Here is a 22748-nt window from a genome sequence, read left to right as displayed (position 1 = left end):
ATCAGCCTTTTCACCAAATGGCTGCCCTCTTTTTTGATTCAATAGACCCATTTTCCAGTTAGAAGGATGTTTGGTGTTCCCAGGAGAGAATGAAACCTTCCTTGAATCTTCAAGAGTTCCTTCCAGCTCACCTTTGAGGCCCAGATGATTGCATCAGAGTTAAAGGTAAAATCCTGGCCTAGGGAAGCTCTGGGATCTATTTGTCCAACTTTCACGTGGACGAAAGACTGATTGGGAAAGAAAATCCAGTTGAGGAGATCATAATGAGGAGATCCCAGTCCATTTCCTGAGAAGGAGATTTCACTTCCAGCACTATTGTTGAACTGGACCTTCTCCAAATAAGGAAGAATCTGAAAGAAAAGAGACCTCCAGGAATGGGAGACGTTCACTGAGACCCACAAATGTGACATCATGGCTTCTATCATTCTGAGATGGACATCAAGGGTGCTCCCTCAGTGGAGATCTGAGCAATCAGAAGTAACATCTGTCAACCCTGAAGCTGACCTGACCAAAGCCATCTTGGAGCTTCAGTGTTGCCACATTGGAGCTGAGGGATAGGGAGGGGGATTCAAGATAGCTGGGGTTTTGCAGCCAAAATAAAATACTTTCTCTTGGGAACCAAGGACATTCTCACATCTGGCCAGAGGAAGGAGGAGTGATGTCACCAGGCAACCAGGCAGCACTTTGATTGGACCATATTACTGATTGTTTCGGGTTGAAGGAAAACTTTTATTTTTAATTCGGTGAAGAACTGCGAAAACCTTCAGAGTCGGTTTTCACCAGATTTGTGCCAATATGATATATCCAATAAAGCTATTCTTTGAGGAATTCATATGCCTGGGAGCTTTGCTTGGTACGGGTCTATTACTTGGAACTCTGACAACACCAATTATTTGACTCCTTCTTGAACATACAAAAGATTTTCTTTATCACTGAAGATTTGTACTTTGGCATTCCAACTCCAATTTTAATGGAATTACAGATTTACCTATATGCCTATTGTCAGGCCTGCAAAAAAATTCCTTTTAGAATTTTGGCCTGCCACACTTTCTCTTATTTCATTATGCTGTTTCTTTAGTATAGTTGATGGGGGGGGAATAGAAAGGAGTAGGATTGTGGAATGTCTTATTGTCATTCTTTTCTAGAAGCCAAGGTCATCTTTTGTGTCCGCACTGTTACACCTAACCGGAAGGAGCTGGGTGTAGACGCCAGGGTGGAAGAAGAAGATTGGACCATGTGATGGATTTTGGGTGTGGGGATAAGATCATGAACATTTAACTGGGTGGGATTCTGATGTAATTTCCAGAATTGGGATTTACACAGATGTGCTAAGATGTCTGCTTTATTAAATTGGAACTTTGAGGCAGAATGTTTGGAGGAACTCGTTAGGATCACTTTGGTTCCTTCTTTGTGTGCTGAAGTTGACAGAGGCTCCTGTCACACATAAGCATGTAAGATGACAAACTGAACAAGGTGGGGCCACTCAGCTATAGAACCATAAACCAAGATTAGAAAAGTATCTTTCTAGAGGTTGGGTTCAAGCTACATTCTGAGGGAAACTGAGCTGATTCTGCAAATAGGCACCCTGACCTGTTGAAGGACCATTCATAAAGACACCCAGATTGTAATCTTACTCCTGGCCGACATGTCTCCCCTAGAATGATCACCCTTTGAAACTCAATCAACCAAGAAAGACCTTTCAGGACCTTATTGGAAGGTCTTTCCTCTGTAGAATGCATGGACAACAGGTTTTGTTTACTTCTCTTTTCTCTCCTCTACCCCCTTTCAACAAAACATTATATGCCTGTTTTTTAAATAATTGATGATTTAGAATAGAATAGAGCTGGAAGGGACCTTGGAGGACTTGTAGTATAGCCCCCTACTCTGGCAGAAGTCCCTATACCATTTGAGATGGCTGTCCTGTCTCTTCTTAAAAACCTCCAGTGATGAAGCTCCCACAACCTCTGAAGGCAACTTCTCTTCCATGAGTTGATTGTTCTCACTGTCAGAAAGTTCCTCCTTATTTCCAGGTTGAATCTCTCCTTGATCAGTTTCCACCCCTTATTCCTTGTCTGGCCTTCAGGTGCTTTGGAAAATAGCTTAGCCCCTTCCCCTCTGGGACAGACGTTCAAGTATTGGAACAATGATCTCCTGTCTCCCGTGGTCCTTCTCTTCACTAGACTAGCCATGCCCAGTTCCTGCAATCATTCTTCATATGTTTTAGCCTCCAGTCCCTTTTCATCCTGGTTGTTCTTCTCTGCACCTTTTCTAGAGTCTCAACATCTTTTTTGTAAGGTGAGGTCTTACTAAACCTTTATAGAGTGGTATTAGTACCTCCCTTGAGCTTGATTGTATCACTCTGTTAGTTCAATTTAGGATTGCATTGGCTTTTTGGCTACCACCACACACTCATATTTAGTTGGTTGTCCACTAAGACGCCAATATCTCAAACACAGTTATTGCTATTAAACCTGGCTTCACCCAGTCTATTTGTATACTTTTGCCTAAGTGTAAGAGTTTACCTTTCTCTACATTGAGTTTCAGTGTAGAATGTCCTCACTGTTAGGAAGTTTCTCCTTAATTCCAGGTAGCTTCTCTCTTTGACTAGTTTCCAGATATTTACCCTGTTTCCCCCAAAATAAGATCTCCCTGAATAATAAGCCATCAGGCTTTTGAGCGCATGTGCTAAATTTATATGCCCTCCCCTGAAAATAAGCCCTCCCCAAAAATATTGCAACACAGAAGCAGCCATGAGATGACCATGCTCGCCGCCTCCTACACCTCAAAAATAATAAGACTTCCTGGAAAATAAGGCCAAGCACTTATTTTGTGGGGCCAAAAGAAAATAAGACCCTGTCTTATTTTCAAGGAAACACAGTAATTTGTTCTGAGATGGGAAGCTTCCTCTCTAAGAATCTGTGGACCAGACACAGAGATTACCTGCCATGCCTGGATATTTGATATCTTCTTTCCAATCCTCCGCATGGCTGGTTGGTTTCCTGGTCCATGCATGGCATGTAGTCCATGTGCCACAGCATAAACGGCATTGTAGATGTTGTAACTTTCACCTGTCATGCTTGTTTCAAAAATGAAAGCTGGAAGGTCCTCTAAATTCTCCTTGCCTGTACATTGTTTCTTTCCTTTTAGGGGGATTTTTCCTCGGTAAAGGATATTGCAGCCAAAGACCCATTCCCACCAATGAGGGAGAAAGACATCTCCTTGCGGGTTCAAAGGGTCTAAAGACTGGAGGAAATGTCTGAATTCTGAGACATCCCCAGTGTGGTCCCTAAAATGCAGTGCCCTATCCAAGAGCTTCATAGCTTTGAGTTCATTTCCCATTCCGATAAATTTCCAATGAGAAGTTAGAATCCAAACATTGTGAAATGATGTCTTAAAAACATCTTGATGTCTATACAGAGGCACCAACCAAATTACAATATCACCAGAGTTTCCAAATAGAATAATCACTTCAACTTCCAACAATTTTTTGGTAAAAGGAAAGAATCTCTCTCTCATCCTTTCAAGATCCGATACCAGTATTTCAGTGAAGGCCAGGCAGATCTCCTTCTCCTTCAGCATTGGCATCAGAGTTGAGATAAAATGGTCTCCGCTCTCACTTTCAGAGGCCAGAAGCCCAACCCAGTTCCACTGGAAATACAGGAATAGCTGGACTAAACCCAAACACTGAGCAAATTCCTTGGGATTAATCCGAAAGAAGGAAGGATAAACTCTTCGGTCTTCCTGAGGGAACTCAAATCCAACACCAAGCTGGAAAAAGGGAGAATCTTCATTCATAGACAAAGTAAAGTTTATGATGACTTTGGAGGCCACCTTTGTGTGGTTATTGCCACACCAGTCAGGCTGACTCACATTGAGTGACAGGCTTCATCTCCCCCTCTTTCTATCTATCTATGTGTGTGTGTTTGTTTGTGTTTGTGTGTTGCATTTTTACTGATAAATAAATGAAGGGAGACTAGTATAGATTTATTTCAAGCTATTTAGCTCTCATCAGCTAACCATATCTTTGCTGGGATTCAAACTTAGGCTGTTTTTGCATATTAAGCAGTTATATTAACCTCCAAGCCACAAGCTCTCCTCCCTTATCAGCTGAGGCTGGGGAATGATTAAGTGTTTTGTCAAAGCACCTAGTATGCCGAAATATGGGACGGAGCATACTGCTCCCCCTGGAACACCTTGAGCAATTTCAACCAAACGTGGTACACAGACAACTTACTTTCTGGAAAAAAAGATTGTGGGAATAAGACACCCCTAACACCCCTTGGTGTGTGTGTTCTGTTAAGATACAGTCTGTTATGCCTTAAAATGGCTTCTACTGTCTAGCCAGTGAAGTTGCAAAGTAACAGCTTCACAGTACTGCACAAGGAGACTCCCTCTGGTAAGGGGGAAAGCCCAACATTAGAAATTACATTTGGTCCCGACATTTCTCCCCTATAAATCAATACCTGGGCAATGCCAGGTTATCAGCTAGTGAAAAATAAATTATGAAGGGATTGCTTTACAGCATTTCAGCATTATCTTATTGTCTCTTTGTGCTTGTATAAAATGCATCTTTGCACATAAAAAATAAAAATTAATTCAACTATAGGAGGGGCTGTCTAAATCATATACTCCCAATGCGTTGCCCACCCCCAATGCCTATAGTTTCTGTGTGTGCTTCTGTTATTTGTCTACTCCATACTGCATCCAGAGGAGCCTCCCCCCCTTACCTGTGGGACCTTGAAGATGCTGAAGATGGAGGCCATCTGCCTTGAGGATTTGGGATTGTCACCTCCAATGACAGAGAATAAGGTATCCTTCCAGTCACATTTATAACCTGGAACCATTTGGCCTCGAGTGGACAGCAGGGAGAGACTGAAGAAGCAAAACTTCCGCTGAATCTGGCTATTTTCATAGGTATGGTAGCCAAGTGTGATGTTAGGGAGGAGAGCCAGATCCTTGTTGACTTCTGTAACTGCAAACATCAAAGCCAGGATGTGCTGGTAATTCTTGAGTACGGGGCTATAATGAGAGAACATAGAATAACAGAGCTGGAAGAGAACTTGGAGAGCTAATTCAGCCCCCTGCTCAAGCAGGAGACCCTATCCCATTTCAAAGAAGTCGCTGTCAAATCTCTTCTTAAAAGCCTCCAGGGACGGGACCTGAAAATTACAAGGAAACTAGTGTCTGCTGGTGGAGTTTCCCTTGCCGTATTTTTGGTTTTGTTTGCAACAGCAAATCCCAAGTTTCATTGAGGAACTTAAATCAACCTGCCTTGATTAAACATCTATGGCTTTGGAGAAAGGAGAAAAGATTCTCTCTCTGTATCTCTGACCATTTTACACTTTTCTATCATTTCTATCCCTTTTTCACTTTGCCTTAGTGACTTTTATCCTTCAACATTACTCCTCTTCCACCCAATCCATTGTGGTTGTCAACCCTGAAGCTGACTTGACTGAAGCTATTTTGTAAGCTTCAGTGTTGCCACACTGAAGATGAGGGATGGGAGTGGCAAAAGATAGCCAAAACAAAATACTTTCTCTTGGAAACCAAGGACATTCTCACACCTGGTCAAAGGAAAGTGGAGAGATGCCACCAGACAACCAGACAGTGCCCAGATTGGACCATGGGACTGGTTGTTTTGAGAAGTGACAAACTTTTACTTTTAATTTGGTGAAAACTGCGGGAACCTTCAGAGTCGGTTTTCACCAGATCTGTGCTAATAAGATATATCCAATAAAGCTATTCTTTGAGGAACCTACCTGCCTTGGAGTTTTGCTTGGTACGGGTCTATAACTTGGAACCCTGATAGTGGTTCTCTCTTGAAGCAGCTTCTTTAGGTCTGGTAACCATTACTGAGCAGAAGACACTGGGGGGTGGTGTGGGTGGGAAGGAGAGGACATCAATTTATGAACAATACTGAGATTTTATTTTTACAATACCACATCTTGGAGAAGGACTGAGCTTTTATTTGAGTTTTCCACCATGACTTTCTGTTCAAATTACGATTAACTCCTTCATTAGGCCAGCAGAGTGTCTAAAGTGTTGTCCCTCCCCACTTTTTTATGGTTGATAATCAACTTGATCTAAAGACATCCTATTTCTTGAGTTTTCCTCTTTATTGAGGAAAGGACAAAGATCTGAACCTGACTTGAACAAGCATTTCTGAAAGGAGGCCCTGAGTTCAAGACAACGGACACAACAATGAATGCAATCATCTACATCTTTCCCCCTCTAGGTGAGACTTACTAAACTGAAGGAGAGAGCCTGAATGGGTCCTTTTGAAAGTCTGGAACTATGGAAACAATAAGAGTTAGCTGGGGAAAATTCCCACCAATAATGAGATCCCCAGGCCTGTAATGTTCCAATCCATCCTGAATCTGGAAAGAGTCTTTTAACACACACACAGATTGAATTTTCTTAGCAGTGATTGGCACCAGGAGGTTGAAGAGCAGCAGCAGGGAAGGTAGCCCAGACATTGTCAGCTTTTCTCCTGGATGAGAAATCAAGGTTTGTGCAGAAGCTTGTAGGTAGCAAGTGGATTCTTTAGCAGAGCAGAAATTGGCCACTCCACGTGGAAGGTCTCAGATCAAATTGATCTGGTTCATTTATCTGATTAGTGTCTCTTTGTAGTAACTCATTTGCAATTTATCCCTTTATTCACTCCCATGTATCTCATTCTGAAATGAGATCAACAATCAATAAACTACCCTTATATCAAACATGCTTTCTCTTACCTGTGTTTGGGCGTTGACACAAAGGACAGCTGAGTCTCACCAAAGCTCAGAATTAGCCCTTTGTTAGACCAAGCAAGGTCCTCCCCCCGCCGCAACCTCCACTAGGAGAACTCTGAACATATTTTTTGAAGCAGGTTTTACCTTGGAAGATTTCTGTGTGTTGAAATCCACAGGGAATACAATGAGAATTACTGTTCTTCCAATAATGATTGCAAGGAAAAGCAATTTCCCTCCCACTGAGCAATAGGTGTTGTTTGCACAGCAGATGGTTCAAACATGTTTGTGCCTCTTCTTGCTAATCCTCAGAGCAGATGGACTTGAGAAATGGGGCTTTGATCTACATGGAAGTGAACAGAGTTTGGCCTGTGATATAGCATGTGTCAGGCCTGCAGCCATATTCCTTTTGGATCTTTTGCCTGCCACACTTTCTATTATTTTACTATGCCTCTTCTATTATGGGAAAATGGGAGCGGGGATTGTATGGAGTTAGATGCTATGTAGCCATAACAAAATTGCTTCTAGAAAACCAAGGTCATCATTTGTCTCTGCACCTGACCGGAACTGGATGGGTGCAACTGCCAGTATGGATTGGATCATGTGGTGGTTTTGTGGGTGTGGGGGCAAGATCTTGAACTTTCAACTGGGTGGGGGAAACCGAGAAGCTTCAGATTTGGGTTTTCCTAGATGTACCAATATGGCTCTCTTAATCAATTGGAACTTTGAGCAATAGTTTGCCTTGGACTCTGATTTAATGTTGGATGCTATTTGAAACCCTGAAAGCATGTTCAGATAGAATGGGTGTTAATGGGATACTGTGGCAGTCAGCTGCATCCTAGGAAGTGTGAGCAATCATATCAATGTTCGTATGTTTTATATGAGCCAGCAGTGTGCAGTGACAGCCAAAAAAGCCAACGCAATCCTATGTTGCATTAACAGAGGGATACAATCAAGCACAAATGAGGCACTAATACCACTCTATAAAGCCTTAATAAGACCACACCTAGAGTACTGCATCCAGTTCACTACACTATAAAAAAGATGTTTAGACTCTAGAAAAAGTGCAGAGAAGAGTAACCAAGTTGATTAGGGGACTGGAGGCTAAAACATAGGATGAAAGGTTGCAGGAACTGGGCATGGCGAGGATGGAATAGAATAGAATAGAATGGAATGGAATGGAATGGAATGGAATGGAATTCTATTCTAGAAGTGAGCAGCACGTGCACAAAATGCCCTTTCAGCAAACTGGTAGTAAACTGGTTAGGAACCCACCTCTGACCTGTCATCATGAGGAAGCTGGAAATTGAAAAATCAAAAATCAGAGTAAATACAGAAGAAAGGATTTTGCCCCAAAGAAAACATAATAATTTCACCAGAAGCCACAAAACTATGGCATAGCAAGGATTCTATTCCACTGCTTCCATTCTGATTAACAGAGTTGGAAGGGACCTTGCAGGTCATCTAGTCCAACCCCTTGCCCAAACAGGAGACCCTACACCATTTCTGACAGAGGGCAGTCCAGTGTTTTCTTGAAAGCTTCCAGTAATGAAGCTCCCACAAGCTCGGAAGGTGACGTGTTCCATGGGTGGATTGTTCTCATAGTCAGAAATATTTCTAGGTTGAATCTCTCCTTGATCAGTTTCCATCCATTATTCCTTGTCTGGCCTTCGGGTGCTTTGGAGAATAGCTTGATTCCCCTTCTCTCTATGGTATTGGAACACTGCTATCATGTCTCCCCCGGTCCTTCTCTTCCCTAGCCTAGCCATGCCCAGTTCCTGCAACCGTTCTTCGTAAGTTTGAGCTTCCAGTCCCCTCATCATCCTGGTTGCTCTTCTCTGCACTCTTTGTAGAGTCTCAACCTCTTTTTTATAGTGTGCCAACCATTCTGCCATGGTTGGGCAAAACTCTAGTTCTGATATTCATGTGAAATAAAATAAAAAATGGCCCTGGATTTCTCAATGGTTGGTACCTGGAATTTGGCTTTCCTGCAAAAAACATTGGGACTTCCTGCTGAGGCCCATCCTCCACGGCAGAGAAAATGATCACCTGAATACAATACCCCTTGGCAACCTCCTGGGGAAACCAGAATTCTGGGGACACAGGGCAGTTAATGCTTACAAAGTCACCACGCAGTCACAAAGTGTGTGCTGATCAGAATGTCCAATCACTTATTCACTGGGACTTCTTCCCCTCTCCAAACCACCACCAGCACCTACATTCTCTCCAATTCCCCCATTTTTAAATCTTTTATTTTCACAGTCGTTTATGTTCTAGTAAACCTCAATAAAACTGTAAAAAAGCAAGGAAAAAAACAAGCAGGGGGTTTGGCTCAGTTTCTCCCCTCCAACCCACACAGACCGGGAACAGCTTCAGAGAAGGAAGAGGAGCACATAAAACCAGGAATTCTTTCCTTTGAGCCCAGCTGGTTCAAAGGTCTTCTGCATCGATAGAGAAACTGACCAGTGGTGGGATTCAAAAATTTTACTGCTGATTCTTTGGGTGTGGCTTTGTGGGTGTAGTGTAGCTTTGTGGACATGGCTTTGTGGACATGGCAGGGGAAAGATACTGCAAAATCCCCATTCCCTCCCCACTCCTGGGGAAAGGATACTGCAAAAACCCCATTGCCTCTCCACTTCTTGGGGAAGAATACAGCAAAATCCCCATTTCTTCCCCACTTCTGGGGAAAGGCTAGTGCAAAATCCCCATTCCCTCCCCACGTTTGGGGGAAGGATACTGCAAGATTCCCATTCTCTCTCCACTCCTGTAGGAAGGATACTGCAAAATCCCCATTCCCTCCCCACTCCTGGAGGAAGGAGACTGCAAAATCCCCATTTCTTCCCCACTTCTGGGGGAAGGTTACTGCAAAATCCCCATTCCCTCCCCACTCCTGGGGGAAGGATACTGCAAGATTCCCATTCTCTCTCCACTCCTGTAGGAAGGAGACTGCAAAATCCCCATTCCCTCCCCACTCCTGGAGGAAGGAGACTGCAAAATCCCCATTTCCTCCCCACTTCTGGGGGAAGGATACTGCAAAATCCCCATTCCCTCCCCACTCCTGGGGGAAGGATACTGCAAGATTCCCATTCTCTCTCCACTCCTGGAGGAAGGAGACTGCAAAATCCCCATTCCCTCCCCCCTCCTGGAGGAAGTTCCTGCAACTTTGCCTTTTCCAAAGTTGGGGGAGGGAATGTTCCAAGAATGTCTTTTCCCACCGTTCTCACATCCAGATGGTACTTTTCTGGGGCCACCATTTAAAACTCCTCACCAACTCCCCCCTTGCATCTAACCCACCTGAAGCCCACAACCAGGGTTAGAGTCTTTAGGAAAAACAATTCAGCAACAAAATTGATGATACGAGACCATGTCATCTTCACAACTGTCAATGGGATTTTCAGAACTGGCAATTGATAGAGCTTTCAAATCTCCTGATATCAAATATACAAAATCTGCAGGCCTTTCAAAGTTATAATTTTAATCTTAAAACCCTTATCACTAATATCCACATTTTTGCTATCAAGGTGTACTTCTCAGTTGATCTCTGGGGTTTCACTGGAGATAAAAAGGTTAAATGAAAAATAAAACAATGGGTGATTGTTGATGATTAACTGATACTTTATGTTCAAGCAAATTATCTGAATACCAATTACTCAATATTCATCATTTTTAAGAAATCAGACAAAGTAAAAAAATGCCCCAAAGTCAAAATAAAATTTTCCAATTAGAGATTCTTGTGTCTCATTATATTCTCTCTACAATTCAGATTGGGTCTAAGTAGGATAATGTAGCATTTGGGGAAAAAGATGCAAGCCAAGAGACCAGCCCCAGAGGCCAAGATGGAGAAGATCTCCACAGTCACCATGGACTTCCCTTTGGTGCTCAGATAAGTGGGGAGGAAGGAGATCCAAACACTGCAAAAGACCAGCATGCTGAAAGTAATGAACTTGGCCTCATTAAAACTGGCAGTTTCCTAGCCAGAAAGGCCACAGTGAAACTGATGAGAGCCAAGAAACCCAGGTAGGCGAGAACAGTGTAAAACATGGAAGCTGAGCCTTCATTACATTCCAAGATCATTTCTCCAAACAATGAGTGAAAGTCAAAGTTGGGAAATGGGGGAGAGGTGACCAACCAGGTGGTACAAAGAACTATTTGAACCAGGGGACAGCCTAAGACAATGGAGATGGTCACTGGTCTTCCTAAAAATTTCCTTGTTTTGTTTCCTGCTTTGGTAGCCATGAAGGCCAGAACCACCATGACAGTTTTTGCCAAGACGGAGGAAACTGCAAGGGAAAAGAGAATGGCAAAGGCAGTTTGTCGGAAGAGACAGATGTGCTTTCCGGGTCGACCAATGAAGAGGAAGGAGCAGAGGAAGCAGAGAAGGAGGGAGACCAGGAGGATGTAGGTGAGATCTCGGTTGTTGGCTTTGACGATGGGTGTGTCACGATGCTTAAGGAAAATCACCAGGACTGCAAATGTGATCAGAGAAAGTAAAAGTACTAGAGGAGCTAAAGTGTATCCCAGGGTGTCTTGATAGGCAAGGAAGTGGATCTTCTTTGCAATGCATTGGTCCTTGTCCTTGAAAGGGTATTGGTCTTCTGGGCAAGGGTCACAGTGGGCTGCATCTAAAATCAAGAATATTTGTGTAATGATTACAGTGGCATTTGCCATGATCAGTTTCTATTTTTGCCTTGATTAACCCACAAAGACAGTGATGAACGATCAGGTGTGCAGTTTATGGGTCATATGACTTCCTTATAATAAACAGGAAGGTACCTTAGAGGGCTTATAGTCCAACCTCCTGCATAGGTAGGAAACCCTATACCATTTCAAACAAATGATGTGTTTTTTTAATTGTGTATCGTCTTTATGTTTTCTAATTTTGTTTGGTTTTTTTCCCCTCCTTTGAATTGTGAGCCGCCCTGAGTCCCTTTCAGGTAAAAGGGAGGCATACAAATAAAGTAAATTCAAATAATTCAATCTCTTCTTAAAAACTTTCAGTGTTGGAGCATTCACAACTTCTGGAGGCAAGTTGCTCCACTGATTAATTTTTCTAACTTTCAGGAAATTTCTCCATAGTTCTAAGTTGCTTGTCTCCTTGATTAGTTTTCACTCATTGCTTCTTGTCCTACCCTCGGGTGCTTTGGGGAATAGCTTGACTCCCTCTTCTTTGAGGCAATCCATGAGTTATTGGAACACTGCTGTTTTGTCTCCCCTGGTCCTTCTTTTCATCAAGCTAGACATACCCAGTTCCAGCAACTGTTCTTTACATAAATGACCTTTGCCATCATATAAGCAACTGCATTCTCTTCACTGAGGATTTAAAACCATTCAAGCAACAATACTGCTACTCTTGAGAAAGACCTTGACTATATGTCAGAATGGTCAAACAATTTGCAACTTCAAATCTCAATAAAAATGCCCTGTCTTTCACATCAGCAAAAATAAAATCAGAATACAAAATATAAGCTAGCCAGATACCTCATAGATGACCCCCCCCCCCACTCTGTCAAGGACCTTGAAGTACTCATCTCTAATGATCTGAGTGCCAGAGCTCACTGTAACAATGCCAAAAAGGTACTAAGAGTTGTTAACCTAATCCTGTGTAGCTTCTTGTCTGGTAACACTGTACTACTAACCAGAGTAAACAAACCATTTGCTAAACCAATTCTCAAATACAGCTGATTTGTGTGCAACCCACAGTGCATATTGGACATTAATACAATTGAGTGAGCCTAGAGATATTTCATGAGAAGAGTCCTCTGCTCCTCTGCTCGCAACAGAATCCCTTATGCCATCAGGCTTGAAATTTTGGGCTTAGACAACTTAGAACTATGCCACCTCTGGCCTGACCTAAGTGTAGTACATAAAAGTATCTACTACAATGTTCTACCTGTCAATGACAACATCTTCAACCACAACAATACACGAGCACACAATAGATGCAAACTTAAGGTAAACTGTACTAAACTCTATTGCAGAAAATATGACTTCAGCAAGAGTGGTCAATGCCTGGAATGCATCAGTGGTCAATCTGACTCTGTGGTTTCTTCCCCAAACCCCCACAACTTTAACCTTAGACTTGTTGACCTCCACCCCATTCCTAAGAGGTCTGTAAGGGGCCTGCATAAGTGCACCAATGTGCCTAACTGTCGCTGTCCTACCATTCATTTGTATCCATTTCATGTATTCATAATCTTGTATGTACTTAAATCTATTATCTTTTACACGCTTGACAAAACAAATAAATAAATAAATAAATAAAATAAAAATGTTTTAGCCTCCCGACCCCTAATTATCTTTGCTGCTCTTCTCTGCACTCTTTCTAGAGTGTCTACATCTTTTTTTACATCATGGCGAACAAAACTGAATGCCATATTCCAAGTGTGGCCTTACCAAGGCATTATAAAGTGGTACTAACACTTCACGTGATCTTGAGTCTATGCCTCTGTTAATGCAGCCTAGAACTGTGTTGGCTTTTTTGGCAGCTGCTCCACACGGCTGGATCCTATTTAAATAGTGTTCCACTAAGACTCCAAGATCCCTCTCAAAGTTACTACTATTGAGCCAAATACCACATATACTACACCTGTGCATTTTGTTTTTCTTGCCTAAATGTAAAACTTTACTTTTTTCACTATTGAATTTCATTTCATCAAAAAGGTCAAATCATCTTTTATTCATGATGATGAGATTTTACAAAGAGGCCAAAGTCTGTTCAGCTCCAGGTGGCCTTTTCACCTAGCTATGGGAAGGAAATCACTCTGTCCAGTCACTGGGAACTTGCATTATTAATGGACTTTTCCGTTTGAAAAGCACTTTATACTGGGACCTCAAGAAGACAAAGAAATATGTCAGCCATGAACCTTTCTGTTTTGATGTACATTATTTATTGGTTACCTCTTAATCAACATCTCTGCTTTGTACTTCATATCTATCCGTTCATCTGTTCTTTGTAGGGAAGGGTTGGAAGACATAGATAGACAAATGTCCTCTTTCTTATATAGGTCAATCAATTTCCTGGGAGTTTAATAGTGCTGACAGAAGAAGGCACACTTAAATATCTTGAAGCACAACCCTTCAAGGAAAGACTGGAAGCTGGTTTTCCCAATTGGATTTGGCAATTGGTTTAGAAAAGCTAGCAGGAAACCAGAAAATTGTTCCTTAAAACTGCACTGCTGTAAATTTCTAAGGGATGGAGAAGGTGGGATGGGAACAGTGGCCTTTGGGGGAAAGACAGCTTAGATCCACAAACTGAAAGGTCCTTCTGAAAACTATGAACACTTTGAGGCATATCAATCTTACCGAATATAACAACAACAAAGATTTTGATTTACTGAATATCTTCCTTAATCCTTGTTTATCGACATTTCAAATGCACTCTACCTGTCTGATTAGAAATGGTGCCTTCTGGACAAAGGGCACATTGGTAGCAGCAAACCTCCTTTCCTCTGGAACTCTCCTCCTCTCTCCTGCCTGGCACCTCTTCATGCCACACCTGGCAAAGGGCACCTTCTAAAAGGGAAAAGGCAAATGATTCACAGGGGAGAAGATAGCAAGGAGGAAACAGCAGGAAAAAGCAGAACTGCTGGATTCATTCTTTGCAATCTATCCTTATACAAAAAAGAAATAAAATACTCCAGCAGGTCAAAACCAGAATTGTAAAATACAGAAAAGGAATGGCAGACAAAATTTGCAAGAAAGTGGTAAAAGGACTCAGACTAGAAAGGTTCAATCAATCAATCAATCAATACAAAAAGAGCTGGAAAGGAACTTGGAGGTCTTCTAGTCCAACCCTCCACTTAAGCAGGAGACCCTACACCATTTCAAATAGGAGGCTGTCTGGTCTTTTCTTAAAAACCTCCAGTGGTAAAGTGCCTATAACTTCTGAAGACAAATCACCAGGACCAGGATTCAAATCACCCAGGAACACTCCTGGCCCACAAAGGGAAGCTGGAGATTGGATCTGGGACCTCAGAATGCAAGGAAATTCTTATGTCATTGATTACAGCTTTTCTATAACAAAAACCCCTCAGGATCCGACTGAATGGGAATGGCTCCTTGAAATCACTGTTGCCTGCTCCAACGGTATCCTGGATTTCAAGCAGGAGTACTTCACAACCCTAAACATTGGTTGACTTGCCACAAGTCAGACCGCCAATGTGTTAATGGCTGACCTGTTTTTTTTTATTCAATAGACCCATTTTCCAGTTAGAAGAATGTTTAGTGTCCTCATGAGGGAACAAACCTTTCCCTGAATCTTCAAGATTTTCTTCCAGCTCACCTTTGAGGCCCAGGTGATTTTGTCAGAATTAATGGTGAAATCCTGGCCTGGGGGAGCTCTGGGATCTAGTTCTCCAATTTTCACAGAGACTAAAGACTGATTGGGGAAGAAAAGCCAGTTGAGGAGATCATAACGAGGAGATCCCAGTCCATTTCCTGAGAAGGAGATTTCATCTCCAGCACTGTTGTTGAACTGGGCATTCTTCAAATATGGAAGAATCTGAAAGAAAAGAGACCTCCTTGAATGGGAGAAGTTCACTGAGACCCACAAATGTGACATTGTGGCTTCTATCATTCTGAGATGGTCACCAAAGGTGCTCCCACTGTGGAGATCTAAGCAATCAGAAGTAACAACTATCTACCTCCAAGCTGACGTGACCAAAGCCATCTTGGAGCTTCAGTGTTGCCACACTGGAGCTGAGGGATAGGGAGGGGTGAATTCGAGATAGCTGGGATTTTGTAGCCAAAATAAAATACTTTCTCTTGGGAACCAAGGACATTCTCACACCTGGCCAGAGGAAGGAGGAGTGATGTCACCAGGCAACCAGGCAGAGCTTTGATTGGACTATGTTACTGATTGTTTTGGGGTGAAGGAAAACATTTACTTTCAATTCGGTGAAAAACCGCAGGAAGCTTCAGAGTCAGTTTTCACCAAATTTGTGCCAATACGAGATATTCAATAAAGCTATTCTTTGAGGAATTCATATGCTTCAGTTTTGCTTGGTACAGGTCTATTACTTCGAACTCTGACAACAATTATTTGATTCCTTCCTGGACATTAGAAAAGATTTTTTTTTATCATTGAAGATTTGTAGTATGGTATTTCAACTCCAATTTTAATAGAATTAAAGATTTATCATATGCAAATTACTTTAAATCCACATTCCAAAGTTTATTGCTCCTGTGATACTTGGATGTATATATTGTTAAATGTTTACTTTGACCCAACTTGTACACGGCAATTTGCATTTTTTTTCTGAGTGATTAAACAACTTACATCAGAATAATGAACAATTCTGCTGACTTTCTCTAGCTGATTGTCAGAGAGAGAAATAATGCAAGCATGGTCAAGCGGAGGGAAGTGCCTGCCCTGGGTTGTCTTTTCAGTGTCCAGACAGGTCCAATGTTTAGCCTTTGAGGCAGAATGTTATGAGGAACTCATTAGGATCACTTTGATTCTACTTTGTGTGCTGAAGTTGACAGAGGCTGCTGTCACACACAAGCATGTAAGATGACAAACTGAACAAGGTGGGGCCACTTAGCCTTAGAACCATAAATCACGGTTTAAAAGTATCTCTCTAGAGGTTGGGTTCAAGCTACATTCTGAGGGGAACTGAGCTGGTTCTGCAAATAGGCCCATTGACCTGTTGAAGGACCATTCATAAAGACACCCAGATTGTAATCTTACTCCCGGCCGACGTGTCTCCCCTAGAATGATCACCCTTTGAAACTCAGTCAACCAAGGAAGACCTTTCAGGACCTTATTGGAAGGTCTTTCCTCTGTAGAATGCATGGACAACAGGTTTTGTTTACTTCTCTTTTCCCTCCCCCTTTTCAACAAAACATTATGCTTAATTCATGTGACTCTTTTTTAAAACAATTGATGCTTAAGAATAGAATAGAGCTGGAGGGGACTTTGGGGGTCTTCCAGTCTATCCCTCTACTCTGGCAGGAGATCCTATACCATTTCACACAAGTGGCTGTCCTGTTACTTTTTAAAAACCTCCAGTGATGAAGCACCCAGAACCTCTGGAGGCAACTTCTGTTCCAGTGGTCAATTGTTCTCATTGTTGGGAAATTTCTCCTTAATTCCAGGTAGTTTCTCTCTTTGACTAGTTTCCCAATATTTAATTTGTTCTGAGATGGGAAGCTTCCTCTCTAAGGATCTGTGGACCAGACACAGAGATTACCTGCCACGTCTGGATATTTGATATCTTCTTTCCAATCATCCGCACAGCTGGTGGGGTTCCTGATCCATGCATGGCATGTAGCGCATGTGCCACAGCATAAACGGCATTGTAGATGTTGTAACTTTCACCTGTCATGCCTGTTTCAAAAAGGAAAGCTGCAAGATTCTGTAAATTCTCCTTGCCTGTGCATTGTTTCTTTCCTTTTGGGGGGATTTCTCCTGGTTTACGGAGATAGCAGCCAAAGACCAATTCCCACCATAATGGAAGAAATACATTCCCTTGTGGGTTCAAAGGGTCTAAAGACAGGAGGAAATGTCTGAATTCTGAAACATTCCTGATGTGGTCCCTAAAATGCAGTGCCCTATCCAAGACCTTCCTAGCTTTGAGAGCATTTCCAAATGCGACAAATTTCCAATGAGAAGTTAGAATCCAAACATTGTGAAATGATATCTTAAGTTCATCTTGGTACAGATACAGCCACACCAACAAATTTCCAATTGCACCAGAGTTTCCAAACAGTATAATAACTTCAATTTCCAACCACATTTCTGTAGAAGACATAAATTTCATCTTTAAAAGATAATGATCTGATACCAGCATTTCAGCGAAGGCCAGGCAGATCTCCTTCTCCTTTAGCATTGGCATCAGAGTTGAGATGAAATGGTCTCCTCTCTCACTTTCGGTGGCCAGAAGCCCAACCCAGTTCAACTGGAAATGCAGGAGCAGCTGGACTAAACCCAAACACTGAGCAAATTCCTTGGGATTAATCCGGAAGAAGGAAGGATAAACTCTTGGGTCTTCCTGAGGGAGCTCATTTCCAACACCAAGCTGAAGAAAGTGAGACTCTTCATTCATAGACAAAGTAAAGTTTGTGGTGACTTTGGAGGCCACCATTGTGTGGTTATTGCCCCACCAGTCAGGCTGACTCACATTGAGTGACAGTCTTCATCTTCCTCCCTTCTTGGGAAGAGCCACCAGTTACATATTTAACTTTGTTGTAACAGAAGGGAGGAAACCATCAACCTGATACAGGGAATAAACTGTACTGAAAAGGTCACTACACTTTTATGAAGAATAAATTATGAAGAGATTTCTTTACAGCATTTCAGCCTTATCTCATTATCTCTTTGGGGTTGTATAAAATGTATCTTCATGCATAAAAAATAAAAATGAATTCAACTATAGGAGAGACTGTCTATGTCACATACTCACAATGTTTCCCCGCTCCCAATTTCTTTAGTTTCTTTGTGTGATTCTGTTCTTTGTCTACTCCATACTGCATCCAGTGAATCCCCCCTTACCTGTGGGACCTTGAAGATGCTGAGGATGGAGGCCATCTGCCTTGAGGATTCGGGGTTGAGACCTCTGGTGACAGAGAGAAGAGTGTCCTGCCTGTCACATTTATAACCTGGAACCATTTGGCCTCTTGTGGAGAGCATGGAAAGGCTGTAAAACAAAATCTTCCTCTGCATCTGGTTATTGTTGTTGATGATAAAGCCAAGGGTGATGTTGGGGAGGAGAGCCGGATCCTTGTTGACTTGTGTAACTGCAAACATCAAAGCCAGGTAATGCTGGTAATTCTTGAGTATGGGCCTATAATGAAAGAACATAGAACATAGAATAACAAAGCTGGAAGGGACCTAAAGATCTTCTAGTCCAGCCCCCTTCCTCAAGGATCAAGGGGACTTATCCCATTTCAGAGAAGGGGCTGTCCAATCTCTCCTTAGAAGCCTCCAGTGATGGGGCCTGAACATTACAAGGAAATTAGTGTTTTCTGGTGGAGTTTCCCTTGACATGTTTTTGGTTTTCTTTGCAACATCAAATACAAAGTTTCATTGATGTGAGATATGAAAACCCAATTCTTATACTCACAATTCAAAAGGCAAGTCTGGTTCACAATTCAAAAGTTTTATTGCAAAGAAATTGAAAAAGCAGTTTCAAGTGTGGCCTCCCAGACTCTTCCCAATGTCTTGAGTACAAGGAGCGCAAGGACAGATTTCAAGTAATACAATTTATATGTTTCTGCTTCATTACGCTTGATGCCTAAGAAGAAGGCCTCCCCATTTCCAAGATCATTCCTTGAGGTTAATTCGCATTTCAAGGGGACAGCATGACTTTTCTTGCAGACCCTTTCTTATCTGGGCTTCTTTTTTATTTCAATTTAGGTGGTGGATGTTACCATCTCACCAATTGGTGGGCTTGTCTGTATTTCAGTGTCAAAGGAATTTTAGCAAGTCATTCTGTATTATTCTTTACTGCTTATATTTGTGCTTAATTTACAGCGCCAAGAGTCTTACACCTTTGTGTTACATTTTACACTTTATATGAAAGAGTAACTTATTATTTATTTATTTCCTTCAATTGAGGACTTTAAATCAACCTGCCTTGATTAAACATCTATGGCTTTGGAGAAAGGAGAAGAGAGAGGGGGGGAGGGAGGGAGAGAGCACTCTAGCACTTCTGAAAGGAGGTCCTGAATCCAAAACAAAGAAGACAACAATGAATGCCGTCATCTTCATCTTTCCCCCTCTAGGTGAGACTTACACAGTTGGGACAGGAAGCTTGAATGGGGCCTTTTGAAAGTTTGGAACTCTGGAAGCTAGAAGAGCTACCAGGGGAAAATTCCCACCAATAATGAGATCCCCAGGCCTGTAATGTTCCCATTTATCCTGAATCTGGATGTCTTTTAACACACATAGAATTTTCTTAGCAGTAATTAGAGACAGGAGGCAGAAGAGCAGCAGCAGGAAAGAAAGCCCAGACATTGTCAGCTTCTCTCCTGGATGAGAAACCACGATTTGTGCAGAAACTTGTAGGTAGCAAGTGGATTCTTTAGCAGAGGAGAAATTGGTCATGGCATATGGAAGGTCTCAGGGCAAATTGATCTGGTTCCTTTATCTGATTAGTGTCTCTTTGTAGTAACTCACTTGCAATTTATCCCTTTATTCACTCCCATTGATCTCATTCTGAAATGAGTTCAACAATCAATCAATAAAGTCCCCTTAAATCAGTCATGCTTTCTCTTACCTGTGTTTGGTTTTGACATGAAGGGTAGCCAAGTCTCAACAAACCACAGAGTTAGCTCTTTGTTAGACCAAGCAAGGTTCTCCCCCTCAACCACCACTGGGAGAACTCTGACCATATTTTTGAAGCAGGTTTTTACCTTGGAAGATTTCTCTGTGTTGAAATCCACAGGGAATACAATGAGAATTACTGTTCTTCCAATAATTGTAAGGAAAAGCAATTGTCCTATCCACTGAGCAATAGATATTGTTTGCACTGCAGATAGTTCAAACACATCTCTTCTTGCTAATCCACAGAGCAGATGGACTTGGGAGTTGAGGTTTTGTTCTACATGAACATGAACAGCTGCACACAAGGTGGAGTTTGGCCTGTGATAAATGATCTTCAGATAGAATAGGTACTAATGGGATACAGTGGCAGTCAGTTGTATCCTAGGAAGTGTGAGCAATCATACCAATGTTTATATGGTTTATATGAGCCAGCAGTGTGTGGTGTCAGCCAAAAAAGCCAACACAGTACTATGTTGCATTAAGAGCGGGATACAATCAAGCTCAAGTGAGGTATTGATTCACTCTATGAAGCCTTATTAAGACCACACCTAGAATGTTGCATCCATTTTTGGTTACTACACTATAAAATGACATTGAGACTCTAGAAAAGGTGCAGAGAAGAGCAACCAGGAGGATTAGGAGACTGGAAGCTAAAATATGTGATGAATAGTTGCAGGAAGTGGGCATGGCAAGTCTAGCAAAGAGAATGACCAGGAGACACAGAATAGCAGCTTTTCAATATTTGAGGAGCTATCTCAGATGGGAGGGGTATCAACCTATTTTCCAAGGCACCTGTAGACCCGATAAGGAATAATGGAAGGAAACTGAACAAGGAGAGATTCAACCTAGAAATAAGGAGAATTTTTTTCTGACAGTGAGAACAATCAACCCATGGAACAGAAATTGCCTTCAGAAGTTGTGGGAGCTTCATCACTGGAGTCTTTCAAGAGGAGACTACCACCATTTGTCAGAAATGGTGTAGGGTCTCCTGCTTGAGTGGGGTGGGGTTGGACTAGATGATTTACAAGGTCCCTTCCAAATCTGTTAATATGCATGGAACAACTGGTTTAGTTATACCCAGGCAATGGAGATGCATTTCAGTTGTGGGAGACCTAGATTTTTTTAAAAAAAAATAATAAGCAGACACTTTTCTCTTTTCTTTATGACTTAGTTGTATTCTGTTCAGTCTATCTCTTATTTTAGTGGGTCATCAATATTTTAAATGTAATTCAAATCCAATCACTTTGACTGTTGGAGGAATTCTTAAAGACGGGATCCAGAGCTCCCCTCAGATGCTCCATTCTGTTCTATACCATTATTTAGTCACCACCCTTTGTGGTTTGAACCAGTATGAATTATCTTTTCTTGACTGACAAGGGTAATACCCAATCATCACCTTAGCAGACCAAATCTTGCCCTAAGGCATGATGATGACCAATTTTACATCCTCCTCCTCATCATCATCCATAAGGAATTCTTGGCATCATGTGGGGTACTTTACTGAGCCACCTATGGAGGCTGGGGAATGGAGACCCTGCTGTCCACTGCAGTGCCCACTGTGGCAGGAAATGAGAAGTCTGACCTCTGAGCTCAAGTCTGTGGGATGCTGTAGGGTTGGGTATCTCCCTACCCTTAACCATTCTTGAAAGTTCATGAAACACATGTCATACAACTTTGTCTTGCTTTCTCTCTACTCAAGATTGAACCTCTCTATTCCAATGAACACCCATCTACCTAGCCTCAAAGTAATTGACAGGATAAATAATAGCAGGGACAGGATAAGTCTTAATATTCAGTCCACAGGATATTCCCAAAGGTGCTTTTTTCAAGAGACAACTGGACTTTCTTGTTTTTCCAACCAGTGTCCATTCCAGGGCCAAAAAAGCCAACTCCAAGGACTGCTGCATTTACCACACAATTATCCTGATCCTCACATTTGGAAGAGGCTCCTTAAGAACGTACAATAATGTTTGGCATTGACCAATGAAATGGAATTACCAGATTTTCCAGCTGGCTTCAGAAGTGGTCATGACAACCATGACCATATTGCAAATCTATACTCATGGGAAAATTTCAAGAATATCAAAAGAATATTCACATCTGCAGGAAAGTCTTCAATTGTGTTGATTGTGACATGTGGTGGAGACCCCTTAAAGGTCTGGGGGTGCTTACACATTTGGTCAATTTGGTACAATTCTGCACACAAATTGGGAAGTCATTGTGCAAATACCATTGCAAGGACCTTCCACAGCTGGTCCATCTAGAAAGCAAAACTCTTGACTCCATTAAATCAAACGAAATTTTACTGAGAGAAAGTGGTTGCAGCAAAGTAAGGTGGAATCTGAAGGTCCCACACAAAGCACAAAGCAATTCTTCTATTTCCCCAAAGCCCAAACACCAAGAGCAGGACATTGGCAGCCAATGTGATGCCGCAAGATTGTTTTGAGTATGCTAAGGTGCTAGGCAGATAACAGTTCACTTTCAGAGCACGATGGCCTTAGAATCAGGCTGGAATTGGCTGAGAGGGAGTCTGCTCTGCCTACAAAGACAATCCCCCTCCCTCATTCCCAAGTGGTTACAGCAAAAGCAAAAACATGTGAAGAAAGGCAGCAAGCCCCCCTCCTTTTGAACATAATATCAGGACACAATAATGGACCTGATAACCACACTGTTTATTCAAGACAGAGAAGGGAACATGACAAGGTTGAGTTCCAATTTTATGTTGAAGTGATTATGCATGAAGAACCTGTAAGTCA

The 22748-nt window shown here is 42.0% G+C and overlaps 1 pseudogene; it reads right to left on the bottom strand.

Moving 5' to 3' along the window:
- Positions 1-10449: 10449 nt before the first annotated feature.
- On the bottom strand, positions 10450-11396 carry LOC148049924 (vomeronasal type-2 receptor 26-like; annotated as a pseudogene).
- Between the last annotated feature and the right edge of the window lie 11352 nt (positions 11397-22748).

The sequence above is a fragment of the Thamnophis sirtalis genome, unplaced genomic scaffold (genome assembly GCF_051295495.1).
Source record: "Thamnophis sirtalis isolate CommonGarterSnake01/CBP01778 unplaced genomic scaffold, rThaSir2_p1.2 scaffold_1, whole genome shotgun sequence".
NCBI lineage: Eukaryota > Metazoa > Chordata > Lepidosauria > Squamata > Natricidae > Thamnophis > Thamnophis sirtalis.
Note: the sequence above shows the minus strand (reverse complement) of the source record. Positions and strands in the feature narration are given on the sequence as shown.